Raw genomic sequence first — 8745 nt, forward strand, 5'->3', positions numbered from 1 at the left:
AATAACTTTAAAAGAACACGTTGTAATAATGTTCTCATTATGGCCAACGACATGGGCAATCATAATGTGTTCTATAGGCCTTTACCTGAAACAACTAAGGAGAGAAATCTCTAAAAAATTTTTAGGTTTTATAAAGATCTGAGTTCAAGAAGAGGCCCCAAAAGTCTGGTACTATTACTGTGGCTGTGGAGTGCTCACAAAAAAGGACCTATCAGGACTGCCCTCTGAAAGACCCAACAAGCAGCTGAGAGAGTCAGATGCTGATATTTACACCCAATCAATGGGCAGAAGCTGCTGACCCCTGATGTTGAATTAGGGAAAAGCTGAAGAAGCTGAGGAGGGCAATCCTATAGGAGGACCAGCAGTCTCAATTAACCTTGACCCCCGGGATCTCTCAGATACTAAACCACCAACATACACCAGCTTATATGAGGCCCCTAACACATATACAGCAGAGGACTCCCCAGTCTGGGTTCAGTCAGAGAAGATGCGCCTAACCCTCAAGAGACTGGAGGCTCCAGGGAGTGGAGAGGTCTTTTGGGGTGGGGATAAGTGGGTGGGAACATCCTCAGGGGGACTAGGGGTGGGCTGGGAGGAGGTATGGGAAGTGGAACAATCAGAGGACTGAGACATGGATAAAATCTGGATTGTAAAAAAGATTAAATAAAATTAAAAAAAAGAAATAAAGATCTGACTATGTTACCCTTCAATATTCATTTGACACATTGTACTTAAACATGCTAATGTTTAACCTGTAAAACATGTTAATTTTTGGCATCATTCAATACCGTCTATGTTTAATTTCATGTCATGACTTTTCATCTTCATTATTAATAAGTTAGTTGAAAATGTAAATTAATTTTCTTTTAATTTTATAATCACTGCACGCAATTTTATAGTTACAATAAAATGATCACTTAAACCACAATGTGACATGATTTCAGATGATGTGGCCTTTTTCTTTATTTAGTGTGCATTTATGTGTGTATGTTTGTGTGACTTATGTGTGTGTGTGCATGTATGTGTATGTGTTTTCTTGTATTTGTATGCATGTGTGTGTGAGAGCATGCCAGTTTGAGTGTGCATGTAAGTATGTGTTTTGTAGTGAGTTATGGTGTTTGGACACAGAGTTTCTCTTTGTAGCCCAGATCTGTTTTCCCTTTCAAAGGCTGGGATTACAGGTGAAAACATGCCTTGAGTGAACAGAATTTTTGCATGTTTTGTTATATTTTTAACCTTTGAGTTTTAGATGATGATGTTAAAATATATTTTAAAGTGTCTTACAAGAGTTGGGGAGCTGACTCACCTGGGAAGGGTGTCTGCTGCCAAATTTGAGGACCAACCTGATTTTGATCCCTGGGTCCCTCATTGTAGAAAGAGAGAAGTGACTTTTCCATGTGGTCCTGTGATCTCTACTCACACCCTGTAGCATATGAAAGCTTACACACATGAATATATGTGTGTACACACACACACACATGCACACACAGTAATACAAACCCACATACACATTGACATATGTACATGTACACACATGCATGAACACAGAGTACACATATAAGCACATGCACATGTACATTCAAGAACATGTAACACAATACACACATGCAAGTGCAGATGAGCATACATACACACACGTACACACACAAACACACGCATGCATATTTATACATGTATACAGACACACACACACAAATATTATAATTAAAAAAGTCCAAGATGTTCCCTTGTAATTGATACTTATACTAATCCCTTTTATATTTAGAGTTTTTTATTTTGAAATTATTAACTAAAATACCATTTAGGCCAGAGGTCAAGACCTCACAGCACCTTCTCATTGTCTTGTTGATATCCAGATTTAAAGATTCAGTAGTGCTTCCTGGCTCTTGATTTCTCATCTAAGCAGCAGGCAGGGAAGCTTGGTCACTCATATGCTCCACTTTCTGACACAAAGCATTGACTGTCTGCAAAGCCAGATGCTATAGATGCTATTGATGTACTTGAAACACTTATCTTTGAAAGCCACCATCGTGTGCCTTCTATTCATTTGTTGGTTTACTTTATGCATAATATAAAGGTAACCTTCAAAGTTAAAGACTACCTAAAGTTTTAATAAGATTTGTTACAATTGTTAACGTATTTACTCATTCCCAGGCACTTTTATTATAGCATGAGTTTTAATTCCACTTTCCTTGTTCAATTTGCTATTCTAGTACGTTCCTCTATGCCCTTGGGCATAATTCTCAGAACTCTTTATCTCCTCGAGTGATTCATCTATGCGCTTTTGAAGCTGGTTAAGGTTTGGAGATGAAAGGCATACACAAGGCTGAGAAGGAACCAGGAGAATCAGAACACTAGATTTTAGGACAGAAGATTCTCGAATATAACAGTAGAGGGGAAAGCTTCATATGGACAGCCTCCAAAAGACATGGAATCTAGACCTGTAGAAAGAGCAAGGTTACATGCAAATTTGGTATTTAATTTTATTTTATATGTAGGCAATCTATGGAAATAAACACTTCAGAAATTATAGAATGTACAGAACTTTATGATGTGTTCATAATATACCCATACTGGGAGCGGAACGATTGAAAGTCACTAGCTCTGCTAGATATGAAATTTTAATCTCAGAAAGCATTGTAAATTTCTACATGTTTTTGTTGCATTGCTTATATAAAATGTGAAGTCTACTTAATGTATATGTCTACTATTTTTCTAAGACAAAATTTTTAACTCTGAGTATAAAAGGAGAAAATTACATGTCAATATTTAAATTTGCTTTTGGTAGAAAATGAGTGGAATTCAAGTCTATTATTTTTATCTAGAATAACGATTGTTGTTGATAATTTTGAAGAAATGGGAGTATGTCGGCACAGGTTTCTACAGATTTAGATCTCTGTTGCCATTTAATTTTGTTAGATTAATACAGTAGTTCATGTTTTATACACTGCATGTGTTATCATGGGGTGAGGTTTTAATCAGACTATTTATAAACCAAAGCAAGGAGTTTATTTTTATAAGAAGGGAATATATGTTTAGTGGTTACAAAGATTATTTATTCATAATTTTAAACGAGACTACATTTTAAAGTACAAACTGTTCTGAAATGCATTGAAAAACCTTGTGTTCTTACAAAGTTTGCTCGCCAATGTGGGTTGTGACTTCTCACCATCACCACCAGTAAATTATATTTATTATCTGTGATGGTTGGTCTTGATTGCCAACTTGACCAGATATAGAGTCACTTAGAGGGTGTAGTGAGGGTGCTTTCAAAAAGGATTAACAGGAGTGGAAGACCTACTCTCAACATGGTAGAAACTTCCAACCGTGATCCTACACAGGAAGAGATGTCAGGAAATAAAATGGCCCTGCCTGCCTTCACTTTGATCAAGCTGGTCTGTCAGTGCTGCTGCCAACCACCCTAGGACTAAACTCCAGCTTCTGTAGCCTCTGGTGTAGATTAAATACTAGTGGCTTTACAGGGAACTTTCAGGCTCTCAGTGCTATACTGAGACATCCAGCTATAGTCTCCACCTCTCCAGCATGTATTGGGCCACTGTTGCAATTTATAACACACACACACACACACACACACACACACACACACACACACACACACACACACACACACACACACACACACAGAGTTGTCTCTTACTCCCTAGAAACCCTGCCCCTAAAATATAAGCTCTCACAGTGTTCTCATGCACAGCCTTAGAAATTTGAAATGTCACCACTACAACTAATTCTCTAAAACAACAGCTTCAATTTTGTCTCCATAGAGAAGAAATATCTGGCTGAGAGGACTTCAAGCCTGCTTGGTTTATGTCAGCCAGTGAAGCTGAGTCATGGCACTTCTAATTCCTTATAACAGTTTTCACTGGGGGCACATTCATGTCTTCACTTCATAGAGAATTCACTGATAGTCACAGTAGCAGCTCTAATTCAGAACAGGAAGTGAATTTACTTTCAGACAATACAGTCTCTTTCTGCAAAAACATGTGTGGCTAAAGAATTCTTAGTGTGCTGAGAATGACTGTTTATCTAAGGTAGTGAGACCACAAGTGTAAGACTAGGTTCATCTGATAGATTCAATGGCCCACCATGGCTCATTTGGGTCACTGCTGAGAAACATCAATTCTATATAGGTCTTTTTTCCCTTCCTTCCTTCCTTCCTTCCTTCCTTCCTTCCTTCCTTCCTTCCTTCCTTCCTCCCTTTTTTCCTTCCTTCCTTCCTCCTTCCTTCCTTTCTCTTTTCCTTCCTTCCTTCCTTCCTTCCTTCCTTCCTTCCTTCCTCTTCCTTCCTTTCTTTTTTCTTCCTTTCTTTTTTTTCTTTCTTTCTTTCTTTCTTTCTTTCTTTCTTTCTTTCTTTCTTTCTTTCTTTCTTTGTAGTGTGATCTACAGACAAAGATCTACATCTCAAAAGCTCTACATCTCAAAAGCTAGTACTGTGACACACTGTTAAATGCATTGGCTGTGCACATCATGTTGTTATTTAATTTATTAATGGAGAAAATTGGCTCAGAGAATATATGACCAATTATGTGTGGTCAGTAGGAAACGTTATGTTTGATAAGAGTAGTATGTGATGCAAAAACTGAAATGCCCTGGAGAAGAGCAAAATGACCAATCAGATGGAAATAATTGCACCTCTCTCAGCCAAATTTCAGCATAACTTCTTAGTCATTTAGAAGTCTAACTTATAAATAGTCTGGATCTTAATAGTAATCAGCGCTTCAAACAATGGCACATAGAGGTAGTCAGAAAATATTGACTTTTAGACTGTGTATCTTTATATCAAAATTACATGAATGTTTGTCCCATTTATAAGTTTGGGGGAACATTTTATTAATAAATATAGTTTTATTGAAGCTACAAGATCTTCTTGCTTTTTTTCAAAGTTTTCAGAAGTCGAACTGTATGTATCCTTCAGGGACTGCCAGCCCAAAGTTCCTGGAGCACATTCATAACTTGACATCTGTAATTTTTGATTGGGGTTTTAAAGTAACTGTTAAAAAAACAGCACATTTCTTGATTTTTTAAGAAAACTATTTATTGTACATTAGAAACATATGAAGTTAGATAATTGCTTAAGTTATGTCAGAGTTTTCTACTTTAAGATTTATGACATTTTATGATGCGTTTTGTGGTGATGACTTAAATTGCAGCATCAGACATGATAAAGTTCTAGGATAGCTTCTTTGTGATTGTGTGTGTGTGTGTGTGTGTGTGTGTGTGTGTGTATGTGTGTGTGTGTGTGCGTGTGTGTGTGTGCATATATTCTTCTCACATATATTACATTCTGACTTCAGTTTTCTCTCCCTTCATTCCTTGCTCTTTTGTTGGTGATTCAGTCTCTGTCAGGTTAGTTGACTCTGTTGGTATTCTAGTGGAGTCTCTATCTAGTTTGGGTTCCTCAGTCTTTCTCCCAACTTTTCCACTAATGTTTAATTTTAAGTCTGCATCTCTTTCCACTGGGTTATGGGTAGAACATTCAGAGGATAGTTATGATAGGTTCCTGTCTGTAAGTATAACAGAGTGTCATTGAGAGAGTCAGGGATTAGTTATTGCCCACAGGATGGGTCTCAATTTTGGGTCAGTCATTGGTTGGCCATTCTCTAAGTCTCTGCTTTATCTTTGTCTCTGCACATTTTGGGTCTAGGGATTTTTGGGTGAGTTTCTGTCCTTTACCTTCCATTGAGAGTTCTAACTAGAGGAAGTGGCCACTTTAGGATTCATATCCCCCATTGCTAAGAATCACAGCTACAAGTAACTATTAGATCCTCTGGGGCATCTCCCCATCCCGGGTCTCTGGCACTTTCTAGAGACCAGCTGATCACCTTTCTCTCTCCTCTGCTCTTCCAACACAGGATTTGATCTCTTCTTGCTTCTTCTCCATTTCCTCTTCCACCTACTTCCCTTCCTCCATACACCTCTGATATCTATTCTGTTTCCCCTTCTGAGAAAGGTTTAACCTTCCTTGTTCCCTTCTTGTTATTTGGTTTCTTTGGGTCTATTGATTATCTTATACTTTATGCCTAATATCACTTATAAGTAAGTATACACCATGCATGTCCTTTTAGATCTGGGATGCTATTTTCTAGTTTCATCCATTCGTCTATGAAATTCATGATGTCTTTGATTTTAATAGCTGGGTAGTACTCCATTGTGTAGATTTACCTCATTTTCTGTATCCACTTTTTCAGTTGAGAAACATGTATGTTGTTTCCAGTTTCTGGATATTAGGAATAAAGCTGCTATGAACATAGTGAAGCAAGGATCTTTATGGGATGGTGGAGACTCTTTTGGGTATATGCCCAGGTATATGCCTTTGTCTCAATCTTCTGAGAAATCACCGAACTGATTTCCAGAGTGGTTGTACAAGTTTGCACTCCTCTCAGTGGTAGAGGAGTGTTCCCCTTGCTCCTTAACCTTGTCAGCACGTGCTGTTCTTTGAGTTTTGGATCTTAGCCATTTTGATGGGTATAAGGTAGCATCTCAGAGTTGTTTTGATTTGCCTTTCCTTGATGAGTAAGGATGTTGAACATTTCTCTAAATGCTTCTCTGCCATTCAAGATCCTTCTGTTAAATTCTCTGTTTAGCTCTGCACCCCATTTTTAAGTTAGGTTATTTGAATTATCAGTGTCAAACTTCTTAACTTCTTTATATACTTGGGATAGTAACTCTCTGTCAGAAGTAAAGTTAGCGAAGATCTTTTCTCAATCAATAGGCTTTTTTTTCCTGTCCTGGTGATGATATCCTTTGACTTGCAGAAGCTTTTCAGCTTAATGTGCTCCCATTTATTAATTGTTAACCTTAGTCCCTGTTCCATTGGTTTTCTGTTTAGGAAGTTTTATATTGTACCTATGAGTTTAAGGCTGTTACCCACTTTCTCTTCTATTAGATTGTATCTGGTTTTATGTTGAAGTGTTTGATCCATTTGAACATGAGCTTTGCACGGGGTGATAAATATGAATATATTTGCATTCTTCCACATGCAGACATCCAGTTAGACCAACACTATTTGTTAAAAATGTTCTTTCTTTTCCATTTTATGATTTTGGCTTCTTTGCCAAAAATCAAATAACTATAGGTGTATGGGTTTTCTTCTGGGTCTTTGATTCCATTGATGAGTTTCTATACCGATGCCACACAGTTTTTGTTACCATTGCTCTGTAGTACAGCTGGAAGTCAGGGATAATAATACCTACACAAGTTCCTCTATTGTTCAGGATCATTATAGCTATCTGGGCTTTTTTGTTTTTCTATATGTTTGTTCCTTCAAAGTCTGTGAAGAATTGTGTTAGAATGTTAATGGAGACTGCATGGAATCTGTAGATTGCTTTTGGTAAAATGGTCATTTTCATTATGTTAATTCTACCAATCCAGGAGCATTGAAGACCTTTCTACCTTCTGATATCTTCCTCAGTTTCTTTCTTCAGAGACATGACATTCTTGTCGTTCAGGTATTTCATTTGCTTGATTAAGAGTTACACCAAAATATTTTATGTTACTTGTGGCTATTTTGAAGGTTCTTCTTTCCCTAAAGTTTTTCTTAGCCCAGTTTTTCTTATGTGGAGGAGAGCTACTGATTTGAGTTAAGTTTTTATCCAGCCATTTTGCTGAAGGTGTTTATCAGCTAGAGGAGTTCTCTGCTAGAATTTTTGGGGTCATGTATGTATACTATCATATTACCTGTGAATAGTAATACTTTGACTTTTTCCTTTCCAATTTGTATTCCCTTGAGATCCTTTAGTTGTCTTACTACTCAATCTAGAACTTCAAGGACTATATCGAAGAGATGTATAGAGGGGTGAATAGCCTTGTCTCTGATTTTAGTAGAAATGCTTTACATTTCTCTCCATTTATTTTGGTGTTCATTATCTTGCTGTATATTGCTTTTTTTGTGTCTAGTTGTATACCTTGCATCCCTACTCTCTCTAAGACTTTTAGCAGGAAGCCATGTTAGATTTTGTCAAAAGCTTTTTTGGCATCTAGTGAGATTATCCTCTCATTTTATTTTCTTTCAGTTACCATATATTCTGTCTTAACCAACAAAGATAAAATACAATGCTAGTATATATTGTTATATATAACTAAGAACATAAATATAATATATCATATTTATAACTAAGCCTGTGACAGACACACACACACACACACACACACACACACACACGTAAGTTTTTATGGGATTAAAGTCAGTGGAAATTAAACATGCATGCAAATTTCACTCCTTTTTGTAGGGACCTGAGAGATTTCAATGAAGAAGTAATCTTTCTAGGTTTTATTTTAGAGCATAGTAGATAAGAAAAAGGGAATAAACATGATAACTTAAGCAATTAGGTTGACTAATGTTACATATTTTTATGAATGTAGAATTAGACACAATATTCTGGAAGCCTGCTCCCATCTGGATAAGAAGGAGTAAATGACGATTCTGGTAGGGATAGTGAGTGAGCCAAAAGTGTGAGAAGACACAGAAAGGTTCATGTATGGCTGGCAGAGGGTGTCTGCCAGAAGCTGCCTGACCTCCTAAAGCACTTTCAGGTGATAAGTTGGATACAGTTTCAAGTGCAGTGAAAAGACTGAGAATTCAATTTTAACATGTTGGACAAGATTTTAAAACATTCAAAAGGGCTGACAAAATGCTGACTTAACTCAGTCTTGGTCTCTGATGAGGTCCTGTTTTGCCTCTCAGAGTTGTGATGGAGATTGTGATTCTCTGTGCATGTGAGGTTGGCT

The sequence above is a fragment of the Rattus norvegicus genome, chromosome 2 (genome assembly GCF_021556685.1).
Source record: "Rattus norvegicus strain SHRSP/BbbUtx chromosome 2, alternate assembly SHRSP_T2T, whole genome shotgun sequence".
Taxonomy (NCBI): domain Eukaryota; kingdom Metazoa; phylum Chordata; class Mammalia; order Rodentia; family Muridae; genus Rattus; species Rattus norvegicus.